The 14,067-nt window shown below is 39.3% G+C and overlaps 1 protein-coding gene and 1 long non-coding RNA gene across 2 annotated transcripts in view; one reads left to right on the forward strand and one right to left on the reverse strand.

Annotated features, from left to right (window-relative positions):
• Positions 1-14,067, reverse strand: part of LOC128802594 (A-kinase anchor protein 2-like) — a 95,772-nt gene that overhangs the window by 39,845 nt on the left and 41,860 nt on the right. The window lies entirely within an intron of this gene.
• Positions 75-3,278, forward strand: LOC128781596 (uncharacterized). Its single transcript, XR_008428429.1, has 3 exons — positions 75-193; positions 2,464-2,601; positions 3,212-3,278. It is a non-coding gene; the product is annotated as an uncharacterized LOC128781596 (long non-coding RNA).

Below are 14,067 nucleotides of genomic sequence, written 5' to 3' on the forward strand. Positions count from 1 at the left end.
CTGAGGTGAGTGAAAACTCCTGTGACATCACGTGTGACCACTGCCAGCACCCAGTGTGATTCCATGTAGCCATGTACCACGCTCACTTCACAGTAAACTCTTCACTCTTCTGAGGTTTAAAAGTCTAAAACTTACTTAAACATCTCTTACTGGAGGGGCATGCAAACAGATGAGTGCCTCCTTAGTCTTCAAGGTGAAATAACCCAAGCTGGCCTGCCCTACACTCACAGTAGGCGTAGGAAGCTGGTCTGTGCTTCTAAATCATCTTTAGCTGCTCCATGCTCCATGTGGGTAGCTGAGCAGTCCTCTATCAGCTGCCCAATGGCAGTGGTCCTGTGCAGGCTCTTGCCTCTCCCTAAACACAAGTTAATTTGAAGAAGCTTCCTCTGGAATAATTTTAAATGTTGCTAGCACTTCAGATGACCTGTCATCCTACATGCTGAGGCTGTTTCTCAGGCAAACACAAAAGACAAGAAAAATACCCAAAAACAAACTGGTCCACCCCAGTTAAAACAAGCAATTTATTGTGGTAGCAAGGAACCTGTGCACAGTGTTTGTTTTGATTTGTTTAGATAAGGTGGCTGGAAACAAAGATCATCAGGAATTTTGAAAAAGCTGATAGAAAAATGTTTGTTTTAAAACAGAACAAAGTGTTTAGATAACTCCCAGACTTCCAGTCTTGCAAGCTGGAGTTATGCTTGTTAATTTCTATTAATTCAGACAAAATCTAAAGCTTTTTAACTCTGGTGCCGTCTTGCAAAGTTACACGTCCTGCACTGGCAAAACACAGAGAAATGTTCAGTTATGGGAAGCATAATTTCTTTAGTGTAATCAAACTTTCTCCCATATGTTGTTCTTCCAGATGCAGAGATGCAGAGCTTTGAATAGACACAGTACTTTAACTAAACACACAGATAGAAAATTAGAAAGGAGAGATCTCAACAGTCTAGAAAAAAACCAAACATTTATTTGCAAAAAGAGCACCCACTGCTATCTGCCATCTACCTAAAGGAGACCAGTAAGAAGCACAGGACAGCTTATTAACATAAATTGATTATGACCAGTCTATTAAAAACCAAGATTTACACTACAAAATGTCAAATATCCCCAAGCTTAGAAAAGATGTGTGTATTTCCAGTTGCATTTAATGCTTCTTTTGCTATAATTACTCAGCTGTTATTTCTTCTACACTTAATATTGGCAAATTGGTCAAAACACACCCAACTTTGTTCTATAACAATTCATTGTTTTTAATAAGAGGATAGCTGGTTTTTTTTATTCTTAATTCTTATTAAGAATATTCTTAATATTCTTAATTTTTTATATTCTTAATTCTTTATGCCACAACAACAGTAGCAGCAATAAAATTACTTTATGTCAGGGAAAACACACTCCAGATTTTTTCCCCCTGATTTCCTCCCTCTCACCCCAAACCCTGAACCTCCTACCTTTCACCATTATCCAGCACCAGCAGAGTATTCAGAGGGAATCCTGCATGGCACCATGATGATGCTGACTTGCCAAATTATGTTAAGTTTCTCCTGTGACAGGCAGCAACTTCTGAGGCTAAACTTCGCCAGAGCTTTGCATTTTCCTTGAAGAACTGCTGAACACAGCTTAGGAGGTGCAGGCAGGCCATTTCTGGCCTAAAAACACAGCTTAAGCTCATTTCATGAAGACCTTCAAGAAATCCATATTCTTGCTTTCCTATGACACCAGAAGGATGTGGCAAAGGCAAACACAAGGGAGATGTCTACTGGTCACAGCTTAAGTCTTAGAGATAACATCTATCTCCCACACAGAATCATGCCATTCCAGCAGGACTTCACACAAACACAGATAAGAACTGTGATGCTTAATCAAATGAGCAACAACATTTCAGGAAATGTTAAGGCATCTTTAACTACAAGAGAAACACAAGCATGCATTCCCTGATTACAGTGGTTTTCTAGCATTTAGAGGCAATTACTTAAATTTTTTCTAGCAGTGTGTTACTGATAAGCTTGTGTCAAGGCACTGGCTTATCTTCCAAGTAATTATAAATTTCTTCTAATGCTCCCTGCTATAAAACTAAGCTTCATTGAACTGATGGCAATGTGCAAAGAAGCGTAGATACAACTCCAACATAATATCCTACATCAATTCAGAATTAAAACTTAGCTCATTCTTCAAGTAAATAATTGAAGAATTAATAATAATTAATTTCTCTCTCAGCAAGTGAAATGCCATACAACAACAAGAATTCCCCTGAAATTCAGGATCCCCCTGAAATTTCACTGCTTTCTGAGACACGAAATTCAACTATAACGCTAAATAGGAGAGGACAGGAATGAGCTTGCTGACAGTAAATGCACTGAAACAAGCACCATGTCCCACTATAAGCATATTCCTCCTGTTGCAGTAATATTTTCTTATTTAAAAAATGCTAGGTTGGAAACATCTGAACTATCTTTCGCATTTTAGAAGGGGAGGTGAAGAAGAATGCGGAAGGAGATTTACCATAGTGAGGCAAAAAGCCCTCATAAATAAAGGACATTTCCAAGAAGCACAACTTGTCCTAGGACAAGACAGATGCTCAAGTTCACAAACATGGAAGAAAAGGTAAGGTACTCTGAAAGTCAACATATGTGAATACAGGTTTTCACATACCTAATCTTGAAGTCTGTCTGAGACTGTTAAACTCATGGGCACTTTAAAGTAAATATCAATATGAACAAAAGATGTATAATACCAAAACCTTGTTAAAGAGAGGGCTACAGATCTTTTACTTGTGTGATAACTGATTAATTCATAGAATATGTGGAAGAGCGTATTTTTATTTTTAAGAATGTTATCTGATTTCTTAATGAAATAATTTTCATTTTTTAAAAATTGTCTTCCAGCAAATTTATTTCTCCTTATTTAAGAACTGATGGTGAAGAGCTCTCTTCTATATTTTATCTAAAAATCTATATTTTTGTGTGAAATAGAGAGCCTTTAGGACTGCTGCTGATAGCCTGCTGGGCAGTGTTGCCATATTTGTCAGTTTCTTGTCATTAGAGATTCAACACATGCCACTGTGCATAGACAGTGCAAATTGTTAAGTACTGACAGACCTCAAATCTTACTATACAAATGTTGTGCTATTGGTTGATAGTTTACTAATAATTTCTGGGACAACTGTTTATCTCCTTTTTTTTTCTTTCTTTCTTTTTTTTTTCTTTTTTTACAGAGTCTCTTTTCCTTCACACTAAGACTTGCCTACATCTTTTGCCAAGAATAAAGGACACTGCAACAGCTGTAAATATACCGTGAACATGTCTTGTATACACACATTATGAAGCTCTCCATATACTGCTAACGCTCATTACCTCTGCTTGCAAGACTCTAGCAAATGCAGTTGTGGCAGTCTACACTGCTTGAAGCAGCAGATGAGAAGACATACAGTGGCTCCCTGGCTGCTGGAGCCCACCCTCCAAGTGCTGTTCCCCATCTGTGTGGGGCATGAGCACTAGTGCACTGCTGTAAGCTACACCTTCAAGTCAGATTAACGAAGAGGTTCACCACTTGCCAACTGTGTGGCAGACCCTGAGACAACAATCAGTGACACGAGGACTCCCATAATTTCTGCCACTTAAGAGGAGCTTCCTCTTGGCCAGCCTTGAGTACCACAGGTGCTCCATGGGGCACATCTGCCAGAGGCCTCTCATCACTGCTGAGAGACAAACTTCAGCTGCTGCCTCTTGGAGACAAGAGAACTTGGAATTGATTACCTATGTTAACTTGTGTGTCTGAAATTTCTCTTTTCCGAGTTTTTTCCCAGAATGTTTTCTCTTCCTTCTATTGATCATTGGGTTTCTTCAAGCTTTCTCTTCAGTGCCAGCTGTTCCTCTTCTTCCTCTGGCTTCTTCTATCCACCACCTACTTGCATCTTGATAAAAAAGGTCATGCTAAGCACATCAAGCAACATTCCTTCCACATAGAATCTTGTAATAGCAACATCCTGTGATTTGAGCCCATTCAGCCTGCCTCTGCCCAAGCTCACTTCCACTGAGGTTCTGTGTATGGATCTCCTTGGAAGATAATGCAGAAACACAGCTCATCAACTGCCCAGCAGTCCTCCTGCCTGGCTTTTTCCAGGCATTTACAGATCTGTTGCTCGCTCTAGTCAAACATCAGCACTGAAGCATTTGTTTTTAATTCCCTCCTCCTATTACAGTAATAGCAACAATAAAATCAACCCATAATGATTTCCTGGGCTCAAGTCAACTGCTCAGCAAATTAGGGCTCTAACAATGACAAGAATGCAGTGTTTTGGAAAGTAATTGCAAATGTTCTAGTCTGTGTCCCCTGTCGACAGCTGTCTGTAGGAGCAGTGAGAAGCTCTCTGCTGCAGCATACATTTGGGAATTGCAGTAATCAAACCTGCAGGTAGAACGAGCTTGTCCCTTCCTTTTTCTGCATACACATTATCTATCTATCTATCTATCTATCTATCTATCTATCTATCTATCTATCTATCTATCTCTCTATCTATCTATCTGTCTATCTATCTCCACATTTCTAGAGGGAAACAGACAGGAAGCAGTTTACACTGTGGTAACTCTGTGGGGCCAGAGGATGACTTTACACTGAGCTTTATGCACATAAATCTATGCACATAACAATATATGCTATCTCATGGCAAATTCTAAGCCAAGGAAAGGCTGCCCAACTTGAAGATGGGCATGAAAAATTCAACTGCATGAAAAATTGCACAGAGGCAGCTGGAGAAACATGGGACGGTACTGCAATTTCATATATTAAAATATGCAATCTGGAAAGTACAGGCAAGAAGAAATCCATAAAGCCATTCTGACATTCATTTACAGGGACGATGGGCAGAACAACACCTTGCATATTTCTAGTCCCACCATACAAATGCCTCTAACCACACTGTGTTAACCACACCTATGTGTTTCACAATGTCCCAGGAAATTACCTTAATTTCACAGAGTATTCTCAATCAATATTTAAAAAAATATTTTCTGTAGCATATCACCCTTCTAGTCCATTTTACAAAACCATGGACATTCAGCCATTAGGCAGTCATCAAACTGGGACAACCTAAAACTGGGAAATACTTGAAAAAATAACAAGCATTAAGCAGCACGTCAAATATTTGACTCATGGCAAGACTTGTGAATTAGATGCCAGGACATTAATGCCTTAGTGTGACACTGTACCCAAGATGCTATAAAGGCTCTGAGATTTTACCTGGGACCTGCTGCTGAATTCTGTGACAACACCTCCTCTCCCTCCAGTGCAGTTGTCCTTTGCTGCAATATATGGCATAAACTGGTCCAAAATGTCACATAAAACCCTAACATGGTTCAGGAGGAAAGGCAGAACAGCTTCAAACTCTGGGAGGAAGAGCTGGATTACTACTCTGTGAATTACTTGCAGAGCATTACCGTCTGAAAGGTAGCCACCAACAGGGGAAACCATGCAACTCCTCCTGTTGTAAGATTGTTACTCTAGAACGAAATTCTGACAAATTTGTCCACTTGTCCCCCCTCACAGACAACCCTTCTTCACACAACCATAGGGAGGGCAAGGATGGCTTGTCAGTAAAAAACAGTGTGGGGCTTGTGAGAAATTTCTTATGACAGCTTTCCTTTATGCACCAAACTAAACACTCACACTGCAGTCAGTCTTTTCTTTGGGTTTTGTATTGGTCTTTCTTCCATCCATTGCTGAACAGAAACCCTTAGAAAAGGGCAACAGTGTAACTAACCATGAGTACCCCAAGGACACCATCTGCTTTTCCAGGATCACAGCATTAGACCATGTATCAGCTTCGCTTTTATTTCTAACTGTCGCTTCTTTGAAAGACTAGGTGGAAATCAGGGCTTTAGCTTGCTGGAAACAGTTAACATCAAGATTTATCTTGCATTATTAATACATAGTGTAAAAGGACTGGAACTGTAATTACTTACAGACTAAATGTCTAAGGTTTGGAGTACAAGCTATTGGTTTGGTCTTTGCCTAGCTCTGGTCTGAACAGGATTCTCAGGTCACACAGCAGATTTGGGGCAAACCTTGGATGTTTACTTTCTTGAGAGCAGCCAAAGGGTCCGGGGAAGCAACTGGGGGAGTGGCAGAGCTCAGCTGAAGCAGCCACGCGTGCCTGTGGCTTCCCACTAAAAACTCCTTTCCCTTGCTGTAGTCTCCTAAAAAAGTGCTGAAGCACCTGTCTAATTTTATTGCCTCCAATTGGCTTCTCTAGTTTTAATACAGGAGAGCTTAGAAACTCAGGGTGCCAGGAAAAATCTCAAACTGATTTTCACACAACAAAAACATTGCAGCAACCCCTGCCTGCCCCCTACCCCCTCCCAACCCCGACTGACATGTTTGTTTGGTGGTTTCCCTTTCTGACTGACAGGTTAACAAGAACTCGGTGTCCAAAAATAACTTTTATGAGGAAGATAAAAATGTATTTTATGTTTCTTTTTACGTACTTTGTAACTCACGAAGTGACAGGAGAGTTTTGTGAGGTGAATACTATTTATCAAAACTGACACGTTCAAACTGAGACAGGGACCTAAATTAGTTAGTACAACTAGAAAAAGAAATACAACAGCTAGTCTCAAAACTGAATTTGTATTCCTTATGAGGATCTAATGCTGGCAGTACTCACCATGTGAGAACTCTGACCTATAAATAATCTTAGCTTAGAACAAATGAACATTTTTGCATAATGCATTGCAGTTTTCTGGCAGAACAAAAAATTATACCAGACCAAAACCATGTCTCATTTTTAAGGAAAAGAAGCCAAGCCAGTAAAGTCGACCTCCAAAAAAGGAAATCTCTAATCTACAAGTGCAAGTATCCAAGCATGTCTCCAACCCTTCTCATTCCATTAATAAGAGAGGAAACCAGGCCACCAGAAGTTTACAGACTAATGCAATTACAGGGTGGCTCAATAAGCACTGATTTGTCTGTTCTCTGTGACATGCAAGATAAAGCTATGCTAACAGGTCTGGCAATTCACGAAGCTGAATACTCACAAATCAATCACAATGGATGTTTTTCAGGAGGGAAATAGCAATCAGTTGTTCACAAATATATGAATGACCAGTTCTTATAGCTATTTTTAAGATCCATTAACTAAATAATTGGATTTACCTATAAATAACAAATGTATTTTCATTAGATAGCATTTAACATTTCTTACATCACAGGTAAAAAAAAAATCCTCTTAGCAGTATTAAAAGGTAAATAAAATTAAACTCATAATCACGGCACCACTTCAGAGTCACAATGAACTTTGAAAAATCTGTGAATACAAGGATACAAATGTACCATTAAAAAGTCTGTTGCTGAAAAAAAAGCCACTTGAAGAAAAAACAAGTTGTTCTGCTATTTGCAAGTGGGATGAATGTGGGAATCGGCCTCTCTTCTGGAATGGTGAGCAGCAGTTTGCACGTGGACAACAACAGAGATCTGGACCAGCTTCAGATGTAATGAAAGCAGAGTTCATTTGTTTTTAGGAACCACAAACACTACAGACCAGGGCTTTTAAAGAAAAATGCTGGAATCCTGATGCTTAAAATGAAAGTTCCAGAACTGGCTCCTGACACCTGTTTCTGGGACAGACAGATCTAGATGTTACTGATGTGTATACATTCAGGTCTGAATGCTAAATTCCAAGTATTCAACAAATGGCAAATTTGGGGTTTTCAGTGCCCTATCAAGAAGAAAAATAAAATATACACTAGAAGGCCAATCCAATCACTAACTTAACATCCAGTGCTTATGAATCTCAGATTCTGAAAAGAAAGGAGTAAAGTACTACTTCATTTTCATCACAACCTATATAAGAAAGTTACCAAAACTACTTCAAGAGTTTGCTGATCGCTGAATCTAAAACACCCATGCCACTGTCCAAGGGCTGACATTTCTCATAACCAAGGACCATCATTATTCACACAAGGGAACCATCATTATTGACTACAAGGGAAAATACCCAGCTTGCAAAAGGATAATTCAGCTTGACCCAGGCAGGACCTGAGCGGGACCTCTGTGTTGTTCTATGAGGGAATGGAAAAACTCTTGTTTTTCTACCCAGAAAAGCCCTTCATAGCATGCTGCTATTCTGCTCAGTGGAAGCCATCATGCCTTGCTACACTTTCTGACTTTGTACTCTGTACAAACATGCATAAAGCAATATTTTGTATTATGTCAGCTGATAATTTCAGGAAATACGTGTGGACAGAGCACTGGTAAGTCAGCTAAACAGAAATTACCCAAAGGAAATAAATGGCTTCAATTAAGGAATCGTGAACATCTCAGCAACTAAGTAACAACATGGCTAATGTGCTTATCAGTGCCTTAGCACCGACATCTCTTCTTACCAATTAGCATCTCAAAAGAGATAACGAAAGATCATAGCTTTCTGAGATGATTTGACAACCAACTATTACAGAAGCACTGCCCAAACCTGCAGCATAATTAAGGGCATGTCTTCAAAGCAGAGCTCACCCAGACTCACACCTCTGTGCTGCATCCCCCATCACCACCCTGGTTTGCACACAGACACTTCATTACTGAGTGTTGAAGAAGCACCCTTCTGGCCTAGTAACACAGGCTGGAGTCCACATGGATCCTGGCTGCATGTTGGAATTGCTGTGGGTGGATAAGTGGTCCTTATCCAACCCTAAGTATGAGTCTGAATGTGTCTGATGTCAATGCACATGCCAGTTTTACAGTGGAAATCATAATATAAGTACAGCCCTTAACTATGCTGAAACTGTGAAAAGAACTCTTAACCAAGGCACTTCACCTTGACCATTTCATCAGGAAAGCTGATTAATTTTCAGAAGCTCTCAGCACAGCTCAGATGGGGACCTCAATGTACTAGGTTATACCCTAGTTTTAAAACAGCAGTAATAACCTGGTCACAGCCTCCAATGAGAGCTTAGCAAAGAGGTGGGCATGTGAAGGCAGGCTGCAATATCAGGTGACAAGAAGATGAAAGCAATATGAATGAAAAATGGAGATCATGCACATACCATCAATATTTTTATTCTCAGCCACATCACTGTATGTGCTGGCATCACAAGGGTAAGACTTGAAGGAAGAGAGTGGCAAGGTTTTTTAGATAGTTAGACAGACTGTAATTAGACCCATAAGCCAGAACTTCTTCCAACCTCACAGGTTATGCAAGGTAAAAAAACAAATAAAAAACCTCCCAATCACTCTGCAATCCTCAGACAAAGCCTCTCCTTCAGAGGAGGAAGGAGCACAAGACATTTCTGATTGCACTGGGGAGTGTTCAGGGAGACCATGAGTAAAATAATGCCTATTTTCTAACAGGAATATATTAGCAATGATTATAATTAATGAATGGAACAATTTATTAAGGGCTGTGATTAATGCTCCCTTATAGGACATGTGGAATCAAAACTGGTTGTTTTTCTAAAATATAAACTGTAATCCAAACAAAAATCAATTTGGGGAAATCTACTAGTCTATGTCACAATGCCAGTCATAATAGGATCACAGCTGATGCTTTAAACCTTATAACCCATGAATATAGTGAGTCATGAATAACAGTACTGTTCCTTCTTCCAGTGAAGTGTCTGGTGATATGATACCTAGACTGTGACTTTGTTCAAGAACCTTTTTCCCTGATGATTGCCATGGCTTGGACAAGTTCTTTTTCCAGGAATTATGATTAAAAAATTTACTTCAGCAAAAGCTCCATCTTTTTGTATTTATACCCATGTATGCTTTCCCAGCAAAGATATTATAATGGGAACTGAAGAAAAGTTTTAATTATTTAGAATTTGTACCAAACTGGGCCAGAATAAATTTATGAACATATAATCAGAATTTTTAATTTACTGCCAGAAAACAGAAATACAGGTACACAGCAGCTTAAATGTAACTTGAGAAGGGGCCCTGAAAATCTTTCTCATTGAATGAGGACACTGAACATGGTGAACAGCTCAAAACAGATTAAGACACTTCTGCTGGACAACTTCGGCTTACAGGTCAGGCAGTCTGGTCATATCATCACTCCTTTCCCCAATTTATTTCATTCTTTTCTTTGGCAATCTCCAGTCTGTTGGTCATATGAAAAACAAAGGGCAGTGAGAACACACCCATGTTCCACTGGGTCAGCATTAAAAGAGTGGAAACTAAGAAGGGAAAAAGAAGTTGAAGAGAACTGGGAACACTTTTGAAAGGCAGAAGGGCATCACGTAAGAACAGAAACAACAACCTAGAAGTGGTTTAAGTATAGTGTGCAGCAGTGTGACTAGCAACAAGAGAGATGAAATGACCCAGGTTACTATAACAATGTGCACAAACTGGTATTGCTGGCACTTGATGGAACTAAAGCTCCCTAATCATACAGCAATAAAAATAATCCCATTTGCTCAGATGTCATTATTAAAGTCCCAGGAAGCCAAGAATTGACAGCACAAAAATGTGGCTATACAGCCCTTTTTATTTTCCTTATGTTTTTAAGTTCTTTGAAGCGAGTCTGACTTTTTTTTCCAAGCTTTTCTCTGATACCAGAAAAGGCTAGAATCTTTTCTTTACTTTTGAAAATTCTTTTTAAATTCTTCTAGATCATTAGATAGCTACCTTTTAAAAATTCTTCTATGATCCTTCAGTCACATGAACTTTGATTTTCAGCAAAAGACTCATTTTCCAGCACTCAAAACAAAAAAAGTCGCAGTATAGAGAGAATAGAACCACTTCTGTGCAACCAAGTACTATCCAGCCATGGTGGGCATTTGTGGCTCATTCTTCTGTTTACCTTAGAGGACACTGAGGTTCTTTGCTAGGACCTTTTATGATGAGAGGAGGGCAGGCAGTATGCGATCCAAGTCTATGCAACTGGAGTCATCTGCTGCTGCTGCATTATATTAAGTGCAAGTCAACTCCTTGCAGGATGCTTTTGTATTTACCTGCTATCAAGACAAATTACCAGTCTGAAAACACCACTTCAGCTGTAAGACAAGACTATTGTTTTTCACTATGCAGTGCTATTTATCTGCCATGGAACACAGGCTCTTACAAGGGCTGGGGAGTTATGTCAGATACCATGTGCAACCTTCTCCTGCCTGAAAAATGTCAGGAAATCGTATCAGCTCTTTAGTCTGAAGAGAAGCAGCCATGAGTTGACTCATCTGAATCACTGGAGACATACTAAGAACACTTTTGGTTAAGTAAAATGTATTGGCTTTCAGTGCCATAGTTAATACGTGGTAGTTTGAATCTGGGAACCACCAGCTAGAAAAGTATTTGCGTGTAATAATAATGAGCATTTCTTCCAAATCTTACCTTTATCACATCACATGATAAATATGAAAATCTAGGGATGCTAGGACTAACAGATGTATGTGTAAAAGAAAAGCTCAGCCAAATGCACCTCAACAATATTAAATGATCACATCTACCTTTACTGTTAAGATCTTTCTGGATTTTTTTTCTGATCTAATTCAAAACAATTCAGTGCAACCATACAGTCTCAACAGATCAGTAAAAATCAGAATACCAAACTCAGTGGAGCAACTGCAGAACTCTGATGATTTACAGCCTTTATTTGTTTCTTGTAAGGCTTATTATGTCCTTTAGTCACACACCTGGAAAGACTGTGACTCTGCTTTAGGGAATTTATGTTCTTGCAGTTCCTCCTTACTTCCTAAGGGCTTTGCACAAATTACTGCTTTTTAAATTAGCAGCATTCATTAAAACAAATTACCAGTACTGCTGCACTGCCTGGATGTGCTCCTAATGAGCCTCAAAACAGTTTTGCTATGTACCAGGAGACTAGGGGTGGCCCTGCCTCTTCACTAATCATACCTATGCTAACTCCAAAGCCCCCAGTAATAATGTTTTGGCAAAACTTCTCCATTTTTGGGATCACTATAAATAGTACCTTCAAACTACTGTCACATTATCTTGCTACACCCAACCCTGCACTAATCTAAATCAAGGAAGTTTTGCTGTGGACTTCAGCAGAAGCAGGCTGTTAAGCCTGAATGCTGATCACATGCAAAGGTGAGCTGGACAGTCTTCCAAGTATGACATGCTAATGGTGACTTTGGCTGGGCCCAAGAGAGAAGAAATACTGCAGCCTTCCTACAGCAAGGTCAACAGTATGCTTTCATCAGCTGTCTAATTAATATGATTTAATAAATATTAATGTACAATACCTGCATAGGCAAAAGGTAATGTGAAACTTATCAGTGGCTTGACTAGATTAACTCACTGCAATAGAGAAATGCAAATAAGTAACAAATCCAAATATTTATATTAAACTGCACTGTTTATTTCAAAATCATAGAGGGCAGATTTGTGCATGCGGAGCTACGGACATCTTCCACACTGCTGCCACACTTGAAGTTTTAAACCATTCCAGCATTACTCAGAGAAAATCCTGTGGAATTCAGACTTTCTGAGCACAGCTCTACCTAACACTTCCCAGCTTGATCCTGGATAGTAGTCCATGCACATGTATAATGAATGGCTGGTATGCAGACAGCAGGCTATGACTTCATAGCCTGGCACAGTCATAGCAGGCATTACTTCATCCATATAGGGATGCAGTATCACTTTTTTGGGAGAAGCTATCTCTTGCTGATTTTGAGTCAACAATTGTGGAAAGAAAGCTCAGAGTATCACTGAGAGTATCACTTCATCATTTCAACGAAGTGGCTGTCCTCCTGAGGAATTTAAATTAGAACAGAAATACACATATTCCTGTCTGAGCTGGTATCCACAACCACAGTATTGCACTGCAAGGACAGTAAATGCATTTAACCTTGTAACCTTTTTGTTGACAGCAAGTACACACTTGGTTTCATTTGATATGAGTGCTCCCCAGACAGTGTATTTAATTTTCAGCTTCGGCAATACTCTGAGCTGAAGCCCAGAGATTGAACTGCAGCCAATGCTGGCAGCTGGCATTCTGCTTTCTGACACCTATCTGCATTTGGATACAAACATCCAAAATTTATTATCATTGCTCTAGTACTTGAACAGCTCTGAACAGCATAAAATTCAATGAAGAATGCCATGCCTTCGGGGACCCACTGGACGCATGGCCAAATTTTCTTTTCATCTGTAGCTTTGGTAATATATTGGGTGCCTCAGATATGCTGTAATTTATAACTGTGGAGCTATGTTAAAATAGAAACAGGACAAAAAAAGCATTTCTTGGACTTTCTGAGTATTTTTTTTTTCAGTGATGCTTAAGACAACAGGGGGAAAAAAAAGGAAGGGAGAAACTTCTGAAGAAATCTTGGTTAGATGACTGCTAATTGTGCGAGCCATACATTGCAGATTCATAATTATCAACAAGTAAGCTTTTATGATATAGTAAGGAATAGCTGTGAAACTAAAGTCTCTGCTGAAAGAGACCCCAGAGCCAGCTAAGAACCTGCTGCAGGGGGAAAATCTGCAGGAATACCAACCCTTTGAAAGCCCTGGGCTATCCTTTTTACAGCACAAAATCCCACCTCCATCCCAAAGAAGATTACATAATGACTGACAAGTGATCTATACAATCTGTATAGTTGGATCCTTTAAGATAAAAGGATTAGAAAGAGAACAGTCAAAATGAACTTAGCAACACATGCAAACTGTCCTCATATAGGTGTACGTAGGTTTTGCTCCTTCTGTTTTTAAGCATACACTTTCTAGAGAAACTGATACAAAACAAAAAATCAATCTTCAAAAATTGTAAAAGCTAGTGAGATACAAGACTCGCTATATGTAAGAATAAAATGGTGTAAATAACATTTTAACTTTGATTTGCCTCTTTCAAGCCGGGAGACAGAAAAACACAGATCAGGAGACATTACTTAGAAACCCTAATTTCCAGTATTTTGTTGCACCTTCTGAACCTATAAACCTTTTTTCAAAGTTTAAAGGTCTTTCTGCCTTTGGAACTTTTGGAAAGAAAACCCATACCAAGTATTTCAAGAGTTGTGATAAAATCAGAAGAGCCAGGAAATGCAATATTTTTGAATTGCAAACTAGCTCTTTCATATTAAATGCCATCAGAGACTAGTAGACTGGTTTCATGGA

This window comes from Vidua chalybeata, chromosome Z (genome assembly GCF_026979565.1).
Source record: "Vidua chalybeata isolate OUT-0048 chromosome Z, bVidCha1 merged haplotype, whole genome shotgun sequence".
NCBI classification, from domain to species: domain Eukaryota; kingdom Metazoa; phylum Chordata; class Aves; order Passeriformes; family Viduidae; genus Vidua; species Vidua chalybeata.